Source organism: Rhinoderma darwinii, chromosome 1 (genome assembly GCF_050947455.1).
Source record: "Rhinoderma darwinii isolate aRhiDar2 chromosome 1, aRhiDar2.hap1, whole genome shotgun sequence".
NCBI classification, from domain to species: domain Eukaryota; kingdom Metazoa; phylum Chordata; class Amphibia; order Anura; family Rhinodermatidae; genus Rhinoderma; species Rhinoderma darwinii.
This window is the reverse complement of record NC_134687.1, coordinates 604,631,667-604,651,219: the sequence shown is the minus strand read 5'-3', so window position 1 is coordinate 604,651,219 and position 19,553 is coordinate 604,631,667. Positions and strand designations below refer to the sequence as shown.

Sequence of the window (19,553 nt, the reverse complement as noted above, 5' to 3'; positions counted from 1 at the left end):
CCTGATTATCCCAGAAATCTCGTTCCAATATGTAAATAATTTGGGGCAAGTCCACAAACCATGAAATAAATTTGTTTTGGGTGTATGGCATCGTGGGCACGCTACTTGTCTATCCGGACAGTTAGGGTGTGGGGGAATATCAAAACCGTATATGGCCCTGTGGATGAACTTGAAATGCGTCTCCCTCCATCTTTCACAGACAACTGCTTTACTACGCACCTTTGCCCACCCTCCCAAAATCTGCTGGGTAAGATCTTGCTGGACAAGCTCTCTACTCCACATTTTAAACATTGTGGCAGTGGTAGCTTTAGCGAGTGATTCTCTCAGTGTACTATACAAAAAAGATAAAGAGGATATAGATGGGGGGGACACTATCAAGTCATCCAAGAAGTTCTTAGGGTATTCTGGGGCTATATTATGCAATTTTGACCTTAAAAAGGACATTATTTGGCAATAGGCTAGGTGATGCCTTGTGGAAAGGTTGTTTACAACTTGCAACTCTTGGAATGTCATATATCTATTTTCAGTAGAGTGCAAGAGATGATTAAGCTTGTAGATCCCCAACGAATTCATTTCCCGGAAATGCGGGTTCTCCCTCCCCTGTGGAAACTCCGGGTGTCCCCATAAATGCATATGCTTAGAAACTTGTTGAGGGAGGCCAAAAAGTGCTCTAATAGATTTCCAAGCCATAATGGTATCCCTAAATAATATACGATGTTAGATTTCTGGTGGTATGTTCCCAATAGAGACATGTATTAGCGATGACAAATGTAGTGGAGCCGCCACCCCCTCCTCAAGTACGTAATTAGAATAAAAGTTTGATCCTTGTAGCCAGTCAAGGCCATGACGAGCCAAACATGCCAAGTTATAGCTACGAAGATCCGGGATATTGACACCCCCCCCACTTCTTTGCGTGTCATAAGTTTATTTAAGGCAATTCTCGGGCGTTTCTTATTCCATATGTAGACGGAGAACATGGAATTTAATGTCTTGATATCAGTGTGTTTTAATAGAAGAGGAATTGTCTGTAGGGGATTTTCAAAAGATGGCATCTCCCCATGAAGGAGAGAGGCAGATGCTGCCAAGGTCTTGTTTAATTTTATTTATAACCGCCGGGTAATTGAGGTTATATAAAAATATTGAACGCTTCACGAATTTGCGTGTCATCCTTGCGCAGGGGCCATGCTAATCTTCTCTGTATCGTTCCAATTTTAGTATATATGTGCTGCCGAAGCGAGCACCTAAATGCTGTTTTGATTACTTTGAGGGGTCTAGTTTTTAAAATGGGGTGTTTTATGGGGGTTTCTAATACATAAGCCCCTCAAAGCCACTTCAGAACTGAACAGGTACCTTAAAAAAAGGCTTTTGAAATTTTCTTAAAAATATGAGAAATTGCGGTTTATGTTCTAAGCCTTGTAACGTCCAAGAAAAACAAAAGAATGTTCAAAAAACGATGCCAATCTAAAGTAGACATATGGGAAATGTGAACTAGTAATTATTTTGTGTGGTATAACCATTTGCTTTACAAGCAGATACATTTAAATTCAGAAAAATGTTAAATTTTCTGTAAATTGTTATTTTTCACAAAAAAATACTGAATGTAGAGACCAAATTTTACCACTACCATAAAGCCCAATGTGTCACGAGAAAACAATGTCAGTATCGCTTGTACCTGATGAATACAGGTTTCAGCGCTAGATACAGCTGCTCTTATGCAGGATACAAAGCAGAAGTACCTCAAAAAGTAACTATTTTTAACAAAAAGTTTTTTTTAAGTTGCACCAATCACACTGAAAACGCATAAAGACATGGTGGGGTGAGGAGTTTGGTGTGGAAGAACTTGACTCCCCGCACAGAGCCCTGACCTCAACCCCATCCAACACCTTTGGGATGAACTAGAACGGAGATTGTGAGCCAGGACTTCAACATCGGTGTCTGACCTCACAAATGGTCTTCTAGAGGATTGTACAAATATTCCCACTAAGGGCTTGTGCACACAAACACTCCAAAACGTCTGAAAGTACGGAGCTATTTTCAAGGGAAACCAGCTTCTGATTTTCAGGCGTTTTTTTAATCAAACACGTTTTTCTAGAGTCCATGAAAAACGGGTCCAAACACGTCCCAAGAAGTGACATGCACTTCTTCTTCGCTGGCGTCTTTTTCCGTGTCTTTTTGGAAAACGAGGCGTAAAAAAATGGCCCATCGGAACAGAACGCCGTATTTCCCATTGAAATCAATGGGCAGATGTTTGGAGGCGCTCTACTTCCGTTTTTTTAGGCGTTTTTCGAGGCCCCAAAATACGCCTGAAAACACTTTGTGTGAACATACCCTTACAATACAAAATCTTGTAGAAATCCTTCCCAGAAGAGTGGAATATGTTTTAGCTGCAAACGGGGAACAACTCCATATTAGTGTCTATGGATTCAGAATGGGAGGTCATGAAAGCTCGTGTAGGTGTAATGTGTAGGTGTAATGTGTAGGTGTAATGTGTAGGTGTAATGTGTAGGTGTAATGTGTAGGTGTAATGTGTAGGTGTAATGTGTAGGTGTAATGTGTAGGTGTCCCAATACTTTTTTATAACGTAAAGGTGATGGTCCAGGACAGTGAAAGTTTACATGCTCAATTAGAAGGTAGCTCCTGGGGGGTGTCCAATCCCTAGGGACCCCTAAGAAACTGGGGTACTGGGCAATTGCCAAGTTTGCCAATCCGTAAAATAGGATTTGTTTATATTAAATAAATCAAAAAGAGAAAAGCTGCGTAAATGAGGTCACTTTACTTTTAAAGCACGTGAACGAGGAAGGGAAACTCCTGGTGCAGCAGAGTAGGAGTCATGCAAGGAAACACAACGGAAGCCGACCGCGAAACACAACGCGGGGTTAAAAGCATTTCCCTTCCATCTGATCACACATAGTACAGGAAAAGGCAAAAACGGAGCCCAGGAGTGACCAGATCTAATATGGCATTTTTGTAAGGCTTCGAACGGAGCCCTGACAGACACAAACGGAAGCCATAGGTTTTCATAGTATAGGTTTCGTTCTGACGGAATCAATAGCGCAGTCGACTACAGTATTGATTCCGTCAGAACGACGTATCCCTTGCACAACAGTGACAAACGGAAACCATTGGCACCGGATCGGTCACCACTGAAATCAATGGTGATTGAAAAGGAAAAATATGGTTTACGTTTGTGTATGTCAGAGCTCCGTTCCAACGGAAAGCTCCGGTGGAACGGAACCCTAGTGCAGATGTGAACGAAGCCGAACATGGGTAGGAATAGATAATAACATGAAACCCTTATTCCATATAAAGCTTTTTTTTTAACCCTTTTGTTCTGGTTGCAAAATTTAAGGGACATTAAACTAGGAAACCAGGATAGGAATAAAAGAGACTTGTCAGTCGGCAAGTCCCTACAGTCTTGTAGAAGTTTGACAGAGAAAACAGAAGGTGCATCTCCTTGCCCCCTCTCTCTACAGCTGGGACCTATTGAGCAGTTGGAGCTAAGCCAAAGGCTACGAGGTTTCCTTTGCCTGGTCTTCAATGCAGAAAGAGCAGTGGCAGAAGGTTGCTGATGCAGCAAGCTGCGCCTCAACCAGAGAAGAACCAGCCTAAGCCCCGCCCCATTTCTTAGACATTGTTACACCAGCACTAGCACTGGACTTTTCACCCTGTGATCTAGGACAAAGGAGGATTAATAGGGTTCTATACTTATGCCCCAGGAAAAAGAAAAAGGATGGGGTACAAGTTTATGATATATGCCCCTGATTCAACCCTTCTGTAATTTTGGAGGGGGAAGCCATGAGAGCGCTGGATCGGTCACACATCGTATACCACGCGTGGCCGACGGCCCCCATTAACAACTTGGACGCTCCGGATGGTGCCTCAGACAGATGTGAACATAGCCTTATAATGCACTGTGAACCATTCAATAGACTACTAATTATAGCAGGAGTCTGAAGTCCATTGACAGACTACAGGCTGCCATAAACAGCAACCTCTAGTCTCTTAATGGATCCAATAACGCCATTTAATGAATTGCTTCTTCAGCACTTCTCTAATAAGCGGGAAGGACCATCACAGGTTAACCTCACATTGTTTCACCTGGTTTAAGATCTTACAAAATCTCCTAACCAAACTTCTTCTAACATGGTCTACAGCAGCAACATCCTAAGACAGAAGGCTGGAAGAAGGCAGCTGCCATTTTATTCTGAACAAAGACCAGAAGCTTTTACTGAAATCACATCGCTCCAACATCAGGGACCGACTGGCCAGCTGCCAGGACTCTAAACAAAAGACGGCAACATGCGAGGAGTCAGATGCTGGCAACGCACGGCCTACGGGTGCCATACCTTATCTGTACACTGCAGCCTGTGCAGAAAATGTGCGGGACTAACCACGGCTATTGTCCACACGCCTCATCTAGTAAACCTGTGATATCATGGATGTTTAGGCTTTTTGCAATGATCACCCAACATGGAAATTGCAATCACCCCACAATTTTAAAAGTTTTATACGACCAGATGCCACCATGTACCCCTTGCCTTAGAATTGCCCTATATGTTACATAGAAAATACCTGCTCATCAGGAGCCTCAATCATAGAAGTGCTACAGCATTTCCCCCCCCAAATAAGCCCCACCCATTATGGTCATGGCCACACCTCCAAAATCAACCCTGAATGTAATCTCAAAACTGTGTTCCGAGTGTCCAGACCTAGTGATGGAAACGATACCCCTGAATTGTTCCAAACTGTGGTGCTCACAGCAGACTATACCCACACTAGGACCATATAGTACATACATAGTGATGCCACCTTGCTTCTATTTCACACTGCACATATAGAAGCCAGAGTAGTGCCAACACAGTAATACCTCCAGACAGAACTACCCATATCATTGTGCCCCCCCACACAGAATTACTTGTGAAGTTGTAGCCAACCGCAAAGCAGTAGTTACCTCTACAGCAGTGCCCATTTAATTGCACCAGACATAGTGCCCCAATCCCATACACTTCTTTCCTGTATGGTGCTGCGCTGCTCTTTAGTGTAATAACAGGAACTTGCGAGCAGCCAATCAGCAGTCACTCGGATGAGGCGACCACTTCCTGTGCCAATCTCTGTGGTCAGATCAGCACTGTGCAGAAGAGATCTAGGATTATTCCCTTTGATCTGTGGTGGTCTTGGACGATCAGAAAGTAGTGAATCTTTGACTCTTGTTTGTGATGAAGTTGGGAGTCAGGACAAATTTAAAGAAGGCATGCAAACTACACATGGTCACCCTGGTTCTATAAGCTTATAAACACTTGCTCCACAGCGGAGTGTAGGCCATTCCTCTCTGTTATCAGTCATTTCAGTGAGAGGGAGAAAGATGGCTGCTGCCCTGCAGCACGGTGTCCAGTAAATATAGGATAATTTCACAGGGAGAATCCAAGACTAGAACAGCACTACCCCTCTCCACAGGTTGTGTGTGGTATTGCAGCTCAGCCCAATTCACTACAATGGAACTAAGCTGCAATACCTGACACAACCAATGGACAGGTGTGGCGCTGTGTTTAGAGGAAAACGTGAGCTTCCCATTCAAATTATACATTAAGGTGTTTTTTTAGGGTCAATACCTCAATCTTTGCAAGACATTGCTTGTTGTCAGCGAATGGAAACATCGTTTGAAGGGTTTCCCCACTACAAAACACTTTTTTTTTGCTTTTATAACCTGTCAGACAAGGGTATAAATATTAATTGGATTAATTTGGTCCGACCTCTAAGGTCTGAATGAGGGAGTCAGAGATAACAGAAAGAGCTTATTTGGCGATTTCGGACGTCCACAATCCACTCTAGGGAGACCCTTGTAATGATTAGACAGTCCCCCATCACACCTCTGCAGGACCCAACGGATCCAATTAGAAGTCATTGAGGTCCACCAGTGAGATCCATTGTTTGACAGATCCGTCACAGCAGTGTGGCTTCTGTTATAAACAGGTATGAACAGTCTTACAGATTGACAGTGAAAAGAAAAAGAAAAAAGCCAAACCCTTTAAATTTAGGAGCTAAAAACCCCTCCTGACTTACTCCTGCTCATACAGCTGCTTTATATTACCGTCTTTCATTGTAGGTACAAACTATCCTCCTGGAGTTAAGGAAAGAGAATTGTGCTGCTGTTGTGTTTAGCTCACAGAGTATCATCTACATTGTACAAATTGGCAGCTCTGTGAGCAGGACTAAATCAGTATCAAGAATGTCCCATTTCCTGACAGCAAGCAGAGATCTTGAAACCGGTGAGGAATTAATACCAGATATTTTAAGGAAATGCAAGCAAAATCTCTCTATAGTGAAGCTGCGGTTAACATGCTACGGAAGTTTTTTCAGATTCTTTGTTCCCCTTTTAACTCTTTACTATAAAACTGAAATGAAATAGTGACGGCCTCGCCATTACAGCGCTGCGGCTCCTTGCTGCATGTCCTCTATATGAGATCTGCTATCACAGCTCAAACAGATGTCACAACACGGCTGTATCACTGCTGAAGGATCTGGTGCAGGCGCAGACAGGCAACAAAAGGCTTCATTCCCCCGCAGCCTCCTAACACACGAGACAAATCTACCGCTTGTCCCGTCAGGGCACGCCTGTCTGATGTGTAAAGCTTAGCTGTGACAGCATTATTGTATGGACAATGCAATTTAGCTGAATGGGCCGCATGATAGCCGGTAACTGGGAGGACACGATCTCGCTCTCATGCTTTATGACAGATGCGGTGGCGCTTCCATGTGTCTGTGCTGACTGTAGTCAAAGGGTGGCAAGGAACAGCCTTCTAAAAAGGTTTCTCGGGGCATACCAGCCATTCACATAGGTCATTCATACTCTAGAAAGTGTAGAACTATAGGTACCAGAATGGACAGTCTGATAATAAGGTTCTTAACCCCTTCCCTCTTTAGCCACTTTTGACCTTCCTGACAGAGCCTCATTTTTCAAATCTGACATGTGTCACTTTATGTGGTAATAACTCCGGAATGCTTTCACCTATCCAAGCGATTCTGAGATTGTTTTCTCGTGACACATTGGACTTTATGTTACTGGCAAAATTTGCTCGATATGTTCAGTATTTAATTGTGAAAAACACCAAAATTTAGCGAAAAATTGCAAAAATTAGCATTTTTCTCAATTTAAATGTATCTGCTTGTAAGACAGGCAGTTATACCACACAAAATTGTTGCTAATTAACATCACCCATATGTCTACTTTAGATTGGCATCGTTTTTTGAACATCCTTTTATTTTTCTATGACCTCACAAGGCTTAGAACTTTAGCAGCAATTTCTCACATTTTCAAGAAAATTTCAAAAGGCTATTTTTACAGGGGCCAGTTCAGTTGTGAAGTGGTTTTGAGGGCCTTATATATTAGAAACCCCAAAAAAGTCACCCCATTTTAAAAACTTCACCCCTCAAAGTATTCAAAACAGCATTTAGAAAATGTCTTAACCCTTTAAACATTTCACAGGAATTAAAGCAAAGTAGAGGTGAAATGTACAAATTTCATATTTTTCTGCAGAAATACATTTTTAATACAATTTTTTTTATAACACAGAAGGTTTTACCAGAGAAATGCAACTCAATATTTGTTGCCCAGTTTTTGCAGTTTTAGGAAATATCCCACATGTGGCCGTAGCGTGCTACTGGACTGAAACACCGGCCTCAGAAGCAAAGGAGCACCTAGTGGATTTTGGGGCCTTATTTTTGTTAGAATATATTTTAGGCACCATGTCAGGTTTGAAGGGCTCTTGTGGTGCCAAAACAGTCAAAATCCCCCAAAAGTGACCCCATCTGGGAAACTAGACACCTCAAGGAAATTATCTAGGGGTGTAGTGAGCATTTTCACCGCACAGGTTTTTTACAGAAATTATTGGAAGTAGGCCGTGAAAATTAAAATCAACATTTCTTCAAAGAAAATGTAGGTTTAGCGATTTTTTTTCTCATTTCCACAAGGACTAAAGGAGAAAAAGCACCGCAAAATTTGTAAAGCAATTTCTCCCGAGTAAAACAATACCTCACATGTGGTAATAAACGGTTGTTTGGAGACACGGCGTGGCTGAGAAGGGAAAGAGCGCCATTTGGCTTTTGGAGTTCACATTTAGCAGGAATGGTTTGCGGAGGCCATGTCACATTTACAAAGCCCCTGAGGGGACAAAACAGTGAAAACCCCAAACAAGTGACCCCATTTTGGAAACTATAACCCTTGAGGAAATTATCTAGGGGTATAGTGAGCATTTTGACCCCACAGCTTTTTTGCAGAAATTTTTGCAAGTAGGCTGTGAAAATGAAAATCTACATTTTTTCAAATAAAATGTAGGTTTAGCTAATTTTTTTTCATTTCCACAAGGACTAAAGGAGAAAAATCACCATAAAATTTGTAAAGAAATTTCTCCCGAGTAAAACAGTGCCCCACATGTGGTAATAAACGGCTGTTTGGACACACGGCGAGGCTGAGAAGGGAAAGAGCGCCATTTGGCTTTTGGAACTCAAATTTAGCAGGAATGGTTTGCGGAGGCCATGTTACATTTACAAAGCCCCTGAGGGGACAAAACAGTGGAAACCCCCCACAAGTGACCCCATTTTGGAAACAACACCCATTGAGGAAATTATCTAGGGGTATAGTGAGCGATTTGACACCACAGTTTTTTTGCAGAAATTATTGGAAGTAGGCCCTGAAAATAATAATCTACATTTTTTCAAAGAAAATGTAGGTTTAGCTAATTTTTTCTCATTTCCAGAAGGACTGAAGGAGAAAAAGCACCACAAAATTTGTAAAGCAATTTCTCCCGAGTAAAACAATACCCCACATGTGGTAATAAACGGCTGTTTGGACACACGGCAGGGCTTAGAAGGGAAAGAGCACTATTTGACTTTTTGAGATCACATTTAGCAGGAATGATTTGCGGAGGCCAGGTCACATTTGCAAAGCCCCTGAGGGGACAAAACAATGAAAACGCCCAAAAAGGGACTCCATTTAGGAAACTACACCTCTTGAAGAATGCATCTAGGGGTGTAGTGAGCATTTTGACCCCACAGATGTTTCATAGAATTTATTAGAATTAGGCAGTGAAAATAAAAACAGTCCTTTTTCTTCAATAAGACGTAGCTTTAGCGCAAATTTTTTCATTTTCTCAACAAATAAAGGAAAAAAAGAACCCAACATTTGTAAAGCTATTTCTCCCGAGTACGGCAATACCCCATATGTGGTCATAAACTGCTGTTTGGGCAAACGGCAGGGCTCAGAAGGGAAGGACCGCCATTTGGAGTGCAGATGTTGCTGGATTGGTTTCTGGGCACCTGTGGGCCCAAAACAGTGGAAACCCCCCAGAAGTGACCCCATTTTGTAAACTACACCCCTCAATGCATTTACCAAGGGGTGTAGTAAGCATTTTAACCCTGCAGGTGTTTTGTAGAAATTAGTGTGCGCTCAATGTTGCAGAGTGAAAATGGGATTTTTTTCCATAGATATGCCAATATGTGGTGCCCGGCTTGTGCCACCATAACAAGACAGCTCTCTAATTATTATGCGGTGTTTCCCGGTTTTAGAAACACCCTACATGTGGCCCTAATCTTTTGCCTGGACATATGGCAGGGCTCAGGAGTGAAGAGTACCATGCGGAGTGGAGGCCTAATTTGGCGATTTACAAAGTATTGGTTCACAACTGCAGAGGCTCAGATGTGAAATAATAAAAAGAAACCCCTGATAAGTGACCCCATTATGGAACTGCACCCCTCAAGGCATTTATTAAGGGGTGTAGTGAGCATTTTCACCCCACAGGTCTTTTCCATAAATGAATGCGCTGCGGATGGTGCAAATTAAAAATTTATATTTTTCCCTAGATATGCCATTCAGTGGCAAATATGTCATGCCCAGCTTATGACGCTGGAGACACACACCACAAAAATTGTTAAAAGGGTTCTCACGGGTATGACGGTGCCATATATGTTGAAGGAAACTGCTGTTTGGGCACGCTGTAGGGTTCAGGGCCGAGGGAGCACCATTTGGCTTTTGGAGAGCGGATTTTGCTTGGTACTATATTTGTTTGAGTATTGCTGGTGTTTTATAATGTGGGGGTACATGTAAGCGGGGCGGAGTATATAAGGGGCATAGTCAGGTGGTATAAAAAAATAAAAATAATCCATAGATGTGTGTTACGCTGTGAAGCAATCCTTTCTGCACAGGCCGGTGTCGCACTGATAAATGGTGTCATTTCTTATCCCCCTTTTGGTCCACACTCCGCGCCTTTGTAGTTTGGGGAATTTTGCTGGGAAAGTATTATCCTGGTATAATACGGGCACCGTCGCTTCCATCGGATATGATTGGGCCCTCCCTTCCTGGTTCCCTAATTTTAGGTCCTTGATAAATCGCCTCTTGAAACAGAAGAAATGTTCTCCTCGGGCACAACTGCATATTTTTTTATTTCCTGACTTATTGGAGCCATAACTAATTTTATTTTTCATAGACGTAGCGGTATGAGGGCTGGTTTGTTGCGGGACGAGCTGTAGTTATTATTGGTACCATTTTGGGGTACATGTGACTTTTTGATCACCTTTTATCCTATTTTTTGGGATGCCAGGTAAACCAAAAAACGCAATTCTGGCACAGCTTTTTTTGGTTTTTTTTTATACAGCATTCACCACGCATTATAAACTACATGTTACCTTTATTCTGCGGGTCAGTACGATTCCGGCGATACCTAATTTATAGAACTTTTTTATGTTTTACAACTTTTTGCACAATAAAATTACTTTTGTAAAAAGAATGTATTTTTTCTGTCGCCAAGTTGTGAGAACCATAACGTTTTAATTTTTTTGTCGACGGAGTTGTATGAGGGCTTGTTTTTTGCGGGACGAGCTATAGTTTTTATAGGTACCATTTTTGGATACGTGCGACTTTTTGATCACTTTTTATTGTAATATTTGTAGGGCAAAGTGACTAAAAAACAGAAACTCTGGTAACGTTTTTTACGGGTTTTTTTTTACGCTGTTCACCGCGTGCAATAAATAATATAATATTTTGATACCTCCGGTCGTTACGGTCGTGGCGATACCAAATACATATGGTTTATTATTATTTTTCAATAATAAAGGACTTGATAAGAGTAAAAGGGGGATTGTGTGTTATTTGATTACTTGAAACTTTTATTGTTTTCAAACTTTTATTTTTTGCACTTTTTTTTACACTTTTTTTACACTTTTTCTCAAGTCCCACTAGGGGACTTGAAGGTCCAACGGTCAGATTTTTTTTTTTCTAATACATTGCACTACCTATGTAGTGCAATGTATTAGATCTGTCAGTCATTCACTGACAGCAAGCCGTTTAGGCTTCGCCTCCCGGCGGGGCCTAAATCGGCTTCCGTAATGGCAGAGCAGGAGACCATTGTGTCTCCTGTTGCCATAACAGCAGTCGCCAGTCCCGATTGCCTGTCAGGGCTGGCGATCTGCTTGTAACCGCTACGATGCAGCAATCGCTTTCGATTGCTGCATCGAAGGGGTTAATGGCAGGGATCGGAGCTAGCTCCGGTTCCTGCCGTTACAGGTGGATGTCAGCTGTACAGTACAGCTGACTTCCACCGCTGATGACGCCGGATCAGCTCCTGACCCGGCGCCATCTTGCCGGCAGCTACGGAAGCCGATCAGGCTCCGCCGCCGGGCGGATCTTGACCGGCTTCGGTGCTAGGCAGACCGGGAGGCCAGTATTAGGCCTCCGGTTGCCATTGCAGCCACCGGAACCCCGGCAATTTCATTACGGGGGTTCCGATGAGCTGCAAACACCTTAAGTGCAGCGATCGCGTTTGAGCGCTGCACTTAAGGGGTTAATGGCGGGGATCGAAGCTAATTTCGGTCCCCGCCGTTACAGTCGGATGTCAGCTGTAAGATACAGCTGAGATCCGGTGATGATGGGACCGGCTCAGCTTCTGAGCCGGTGCCAAACGTTTGACGTACATGTACGGCAAGATGCGGGAAGTCAGTACTTTCCATGACGTACATGTACGTCAAATGTCGGGAAGGGGTTAAAGGAACAATAAATCGTAAAAAGAAATAATAAATAAAAACACTTGCCTACTGGTCAGTCTTCAGGAACATCTACAATCTTCTAGAAATCTGCTGGGGAAGTTGGGTGCTTTCACCCCTTGCTTTTCTCCAGGTTTCATGTGAAGTATTTGAAGGGGGTGTGGCTTAGTAAGATTGGTGACAATTGCAATTACAGCAGTAGATAGAAGTTTGTGTTACCTCCCAGCCAGAGACAAAGGAGTCTAGGCTCCACCCCTTCCCTTTTGTATCCATATTTTTGAGTATTCCCATCTTCGGTCCTGTAGAAGTGCCATAAATGTCTATCTCAAGAACGGAGATCCCTCGACCTTGTCTGGTGGGGCGGCTGCTGCATCCAGGTTGAGAATCAGCGGAGAGGTGGTTGGGACAACAGAAACAGCCAAGCTCGCTGACCACCACAGTTTTCCTAACTTGCTGTGCTACGCTGTTTCCGTGACACTCATTCACTTTGATGGAAGTGATGCTATTTCCGTAATCCCAGCCACCTTTCTACTAACTTCCCGGCTGGATGTGACAGCCAGCGGTCACCTCACCGGGTGGGGAAGGGGATCCCCGTTCTTGAGACAGGTGTGGGTCCCAGAGCTGGTATCTGCATCTTTATTCTGTGGATATGCCATAAATGTCTAAAATGGGAATACCCCTTTAAGACAGTGGTCTACAACCTGCGACACTCCAGCTGTTGCAAAACTACAACTCCCAGCAAAACCTGAGATACATTTAGGACTGTGGGGCAGATTTATCAAAACTAGTGCAAAGGAAATGTGGAGTAGTCAGCCATGGCAACCAATAAAGCTGCGGCTTTCATTTTGCAAAGTGCCTCTGTAAATTGAAAGACGGGATCCGATTGCTCCGCTTTCGTCTTGCATTACGATTGATAAATCTTCCCTATAGAATTATAGCAAAGACCGTCCTTCACGACGTCCTTCATAGGGTCTGCGAGTCTTGGTGACGTTATCTCCTGTGCACAGAAGCTCATAGCTAATTGGTTCCAGTCATAGGAAGCGCATTGCTCAATAACAGGACGCGCCGGATGTCAGACATCAAGAAAAGCTATTGACGTATACATGAAACGTAGGCTGCGACGGATGCCTAACATTGCCATCCGTCACCCATAGACTATAATGGTATCTGTTTAATGGATACATCATGAGAAGGGGTTATGAGTGTTCAGGACGTATCCTTTAAAACCGGGGTCCCCAAACTTTTTAGTACAGTAGTTGTTGCGTTTATTGCGGCGGAATCGCTGCGATTCCGCCACAAAAAACGCAACTCAGAAAGAAAAAAAATATATCTTGTACTCACTCAGAAGTCTGTTTCTTCCTCTAGGAATGACGATCCATCCTATGTGACCGCTGCAGCCAATCACAGGATGCAGCGGTCCCCTGGGATAAAACGCCATTCCAGGAAACTGGCCTACTAGCAGGCCGGCTGAACGCTCAGCAGTTTTCCGCAGCGGACATTCCGGGCGAAAAAAATGCACCAGAATTTGTTGCGTTTTTTTTGTCTGGAATTCCCTGCGGCCATTGGGGCAGGTATCAGATACCGCTCGGTACCAAACGATCCACGGCCCGGTGGTTGGGGATCACTGCTTTAAAAGGATACCGTTACAGCTTATGGGTAACGGATGCCACTGTTAGGCATCAGTTTAACTCATCCGTCACCTATAAACTATAACAGCATCCGTCACCCCCTCCACACACTATGATGTAACTGTACTTCATGGAGTGGGGGACAATTAGGCTGACAGTAGGCCTTACAGGCGGAGCCCGCTCCGTACGCTGCGGGTGTCTGTAGTGTATTACACCCGACACCTCCCACGAATTCCCGATAACTGAAATCTTAGCCGTTTACTTAGATGCTGCAGTCAATAGCGACAGTGGCATCTAAGTCATTAGAAAGATGGAGGAAGCCCTCCCTGTCACTCCATCGCCTACTGCCGCATGATCGCGGGGCGACGATGGTTGTCATGGTTAATCTGCAAGGTGAACGCCATTAAAAAAACAACCTACTGAATTGCCGTTTATTGGTCATCTTCGCTCCCACAAAACAATGACATAAAGTGATCAAAAAGCTGTGTGTACCCCAAAATGGTACCAATACAAACTACTAGCAAAAACAAGCCCTCATACCAATCAATCGAAATAGAAATAAAAAAATAACGGCTCTCAGAATGCAATACCTGTGAATTGCCGCTACATCCGTGTCGATGATTCGAAAGTGAGCAAGAAGAAATGAAGGGGAAGCAGCGCTCGTACGAGCGCTGTGGCGCATTTCAAAACAACTGATCGGCGGGGGTCCCGAAAGTCGGACCCCTACCCATTAGATATTGATAGGCCAACAATTTTTTTTTAGTGGCTGGAAGAGCCCTTTAAATGGTATAGTAAATGCTGCTGGTAAAATCTACAACTTCTCCTACAAAAAAAAAGTCCTCATAAGTCTATGTTGACAGAAAAATTAAAAAAAAGTTATGGCCCTTAAAGGCCCTGTTCACACAGAGCATTTTTGACAAGTTTTTTGGTGCGGAAACCGCTCCGAAAAACTCGTCAAAAAATGCCCCCCATTGATTTCAATGAGAGTTGGACGAGTTTTTTTTTTACTGCGAGTAAAAAAACCGCGTCGCGGAAAAAAGAAGCGACATGACCCATCTTGAGGCGGTTTCCGCCTCCAAAACCCCATTTCAAATCAGTCAGAAAGGGTAAAAAAAACGCCTTGATGAGTGTTTTGACGAGTTTTTGTCAAACCACTGTGCAAAAAACGTCTGGAGCAGTTTTTGCAGGAGGAATTTTCCTCCTGCAAAAAACTCTGTGTGGGGAGACAGTGGCACCTCTCACCCATCGGCTACCATGTTATAAAATATTTTATATGTGTAACGTCTAAGTGCAGTTGCACACAAACGAGTTCGGGCCGTGAAAAACGGTCCAAGTGTCGCCTGCATTTCCCAGCCCGACCACGTTACAGGTGAAGGACTCCTGGAATCAGACATTTTATGATGCTAGGAGTCCCGGCCTCCCCACGGAGCTGCTGTACCGAACTGGACAAAATTATACAGTATGGAACAGCAGTTCAGCGGAGAGGCAGAGACTCCTATCATCATAAAATGTCTATGATGCCATGATCCCCGTTCACCTGTACCGCGGTCAGGCCGGGAAATGCGGCCGACACTCAAACAGTTTTTCACGGCCCGAACTCGGTCGTGTGCAAGGGGTGTACGTTTTTTTTACTGGACTCTGCGGGATGGAGTAGCGTAGCCTACTACCTTATTCCATACTTATTTATGCAGTATACTGACTTGTACTGGCCAGACGGAGGCCAAAAGGACACTCTTTTGACCACCGTCTCACTAACGGACCATTATGGACACTAAGGCTATGTTCACACAGGGCGGATACGCTGCATAAAATTACACATCGTATCCGTCCTGGACTCGGCAGCACAATCCGTCCGAAAAACCACACCACATTTTGCTGAAGTTATTCGGGAAGAATTTACGGTGCAGAAAGCAGCACTAGGAAAAAAAAACATTCATACTTACCCCGGGCCGTAGTCATGGCAACACCTCCGTCTGTTGTCCTTGAAATCCAGCCTCCTGGGATGCAGCCCATGTGACCGCTGCAGCGGTAATAATGGGATGAAACGCCATCCCAGGAGGTCGGCCTGGACGGAGAAGAAGTATAGAAAACTGGGTAAGTATATGGTGGGTTTTTTTTTGTTTGTTTTTTGAGCTGCGATTTTTGCAGCAGAATCACAGCTTTTCCCCCTCAAAATTTGCAACATTTGCTATTTTTTTGCGGGTTTTACCTCCCCATTGATTTTAATGGGGAAAAACTGCAACAGAAAACCAGCGACTCCGCAGCATAAATAGACATGCTGCAGATTAAAAAAACACACCACAGGTCAATTAATGAAAGTTTTTTACAAAGCGTGGATGAGATTTGTTCAAATCTCATCCATTCTGCTGCTACTGTATTACGCTGCGGATTTTCTGCAATGAAATCTGTTGCGGAAAATTTAGTCTTTACGCAACGTGTGGCCTGAAAGAAAGACTGTTACCCATAGTAGCCAATCCCAGACCAGCTTTCATTTTTCAAGAGCATTATGAGAAATGAAAGCAGCACTATGATTGGTTGCTATGGGCAACAAAGACACATCTCTTCCTATAGTGCCCAAATATTGCTGTGACGTGCCAATGTAACACTGCCTAATCAAACAAAGCAAGCTCAAGGTTCCCAGGCCATCTAGGCCAGTGGCTGCCCATTCAATAGGAACCGGTGATGTGCCCTGTCACAGGCCTGGAAACTATGAGACAAACCCATTTCACTAGAGATGGGACAGACCACCCACCTGCAATACAGAGCTGCGATAGTCTGCGAACATCATTATGTATTTAAATGTATTACACTGTATGTCCACCTTTGAACACTGGTATATACTTCACATATAGAATGCAGATCTTGAAATACAGAATAAATTATACTCCAGAGCTGCATTCACAATTCCACAGGCTTCAGAGCTGAAATCTTACAGCATTCCTTGCTGGCTCAGCGTCTCCTCAGAGTTTGCTCTGGCGATCTACATTCTGGAAGTGTCATCTTTACACCAGGCACTGCACAGTCATCTGATGTGGGAAACACTAACTGTACCCCCCCCCCCCCCCGGCATTATAGAAGCTCAGGTGTTAGGGGTGTGTCTGTCGATAACATTGCTGACTGTTTCCAATAACTAGAAAAACGGTGACTGCATTGTATTTAGAAACAGAATAGACATAATTAACAATTATCGGTCTCTCACTACTATCTGGGTATTTGTCACCGATAGTCTGAGAATTTCAGCCATATTAAAGTCCTATTCAAGTCCATCGCAGTATCGGGCCGCATAAAAGCACCTATAGTTCTAGTGATTGGTGGGGGTAACGCTTACGTACCGCCACCTATATAAACTGTTAAGGCTGGGCAATTATGACCTAAATCAAAGTCACAATTAATTGAACATGTAACCTCGATTACGATTATTTCGGCCACACCACTTTTGCATGCCACTCCCTTTATTCGCATGCTACGCCATTGCAATAATATTTATCCCGAGTCTGCTGTATATAATATACCCCCTGACACTGCCCACTCACATTATATTGCTCCTATAGTGCTCTCCACACAGTATAATGCCCCCCATAACTGTCCTCCACATAGTATAATGCCCCCATAGCTGCACCACACACAGTATAAACTCACCCATAGCTGCCCCTACGGTGTATAATGCCCCTACAGCTGCCTCCAATAGAGCCTTATAAAAATAATAATATACAAACTCACCTAACTCCGTTCCAATGACGAGTAGAGGAGAGCCCTCTGGTCTGTGCAGCGCGGAGCAGACAGGCGCGATCAGGTCACTGCCTCATGTCCAGTGATACATAGTAATTGGTAGAGCAGGGACCTTATGGTCCCCTGCTTTACCATTGGGTTCAACTGTATCTGCGCCCTGAAGATGCGGGAGGAAATAATTGATAAAACCTAAATTCCCAAGATTAATTGCGCTGAATTTCAATAAATTACACAGCCCTACAAACGGCGGACACAAACTTTCACATATCAGGACACATGGCTGATTTTTTTTGTATCAATTGTCAACTCCAGGAAGAATGCAATAAAGAATGCCGCCCGCAGTACACCCGACCTTCCACACGATAACCATCCATCAGTCTATACTTTATGAGGATATTCTAGGAGGAGGATGGGAGTTAAGCACCACTCCTAATCTTGAGACAAATATAACTTACAAGCTTTAAAACAGTTCAAAGGCAGCTCCATTGATACAGGGGGTGGCATCTCACCTAGAACTACAATTAATGGAGAACAATGGCGGCCAAGCCCCAGCGATTGTTGTGTATAGAAGTCCATGGGGCAGAACACGATGAGAGCCGTAATCCCAAAGCGACAGGGTTGTGGATCCTATTAAATCTTATGGACATGAACAGAAGCGGCCACCAGCATCTCCACAAATAAGTGTATGGGGCGAGAGGAACGGACAATTGATCTGTATTTAAAGAGGCTCTGTCACCAGATTTTGCAACCCCTATCTCCTATTGCAGCAGATAGGCGCTGCAATGTAGATTACAGTAACGTTTTTATTTTTAAAAAACGAGCATTTTTGGCCAAGTTATGACCATTTTTGTATTTATGCAAATGAGGCTTGCAAAAGTCCAAGTGGGCGTGTTTAAAAGTAAAAGTCCAAGTGGGCGTGTATTATGTGCGTACATCGGGGCGTTTTTACTACTTTTACTAGCTGGGCGTTGTGTATAGAAGTATCATCCACTTCTCTTCAGAACGCCCAGCTTCTGGCAGTGCAGACACAGCCGTGTTCTCGAGAGATCACGCTGTGACGTCACTCACAGGTCCTGCATCGTGTCAGACGAGCGAGGACACATCGGCACCAGAGGCTACAGTTGATTCTGCAGCAGCATCAGCGTTTGCAGGTAAATCGATGTAGCTACTTACCTGCAAATGCTGATGCTGCTGCAGAATCAACTGTAGCCTCTGGTGCTGATGTGTCCTCGCTCGTCTGACACAATGCAGGACCTGGGGAAGTGACGCCACAGCGTGATCTGCCAGAAGCTGGGCGTTGTGAAGAGAAGTGGATGATACTTCTCGTCAGAACGCCCAGCTAGTAAAAGTAGTAAACACGCCCCGATGTACGCACATAATACACGCCCACTTGGACTTTTGCAAGCCTCATTTGCATAAATACAAAAATGGTCATAACTTGGCCAAAAATGCTCGTTTTTTAAAAATAAAAACGTTACTGTAATCTACATTGCAGCGCCGATCTGCTGCAATAGCAGATAGGGGTTGCAAAATCTGGTGACAGAGCCTCTTTAAGGAACAGAGCCCCATATCCTAGATACATTGATATGGATTCAACTCGATTCTTGCGGAGAGTGAGATCACTTGCTCATGGAAACCAGGTCATAAAAGGAGTTTTTCTAAAAAAAAATATTCTAACATGTATTTGCAAAATATTTTTTTTATTGTACCCCATTGGTGAGGGTAGGTCCTCTTTATGTTGGCGTTCCATCTTCAAAAAATGTATGACATTTTCACAGAATAAGTGCCTTAAAAAGGTGGGGGTCCCAGCTCTCAAACTTCACTTATCGGGTCAATAGGGGGAACCAAACCCGTTTGGAAAGCCGAGATGGTAGCTTATAGGAGGAGACAAGGTGAAGAGGTGGTCACACACACACAGGATCGGTCACTTCTCATGTATACCGCCACCACCGGCTGCCTTGAGTAGCTGAAATGGGCATATGTATGTAAATAAAACCCCTTTAAGCCCCCACAGACTATCAGCAGCACAAATCTCACACCTGTCCTGATAGTTTGCTACAATGTATCAGTGCTGGTAAAATTAAGGCGGTCACAGACAGCGGAGGGCCCTTGTGCAAGCACAGTATATGGGCCCCTTGCTGTTGCATAGATAAGCATACAGCACCC

At 43.8% G+C, this 19,553-nt stretch overlaps 1 protein-coding gene and 1 non-coding gene across 3 annotated transcripts in view; both read right to left on the bottom strand.

Moving 5' to 3' along the window:
• Positions 1-19,553, bottom strand: part of CTIF (cap binding complex dependent translation initiation factor) — a 221,801-nt gene that overhangs the window by 194,095 nt on the left and 8,153 nt on the right. The gene's annotated exons all lie outside the window — the stretch shown is intronic.
• LOC142722565 (U6 spliceosomal RNA) lies at positions 1,133-1,241 on the bottom strand. Its single transcript, XR_012874861.1, has one exon. It is a non-coding gene; the product is annotated as a U6 spliceosomal RNA (small nuclear RNA).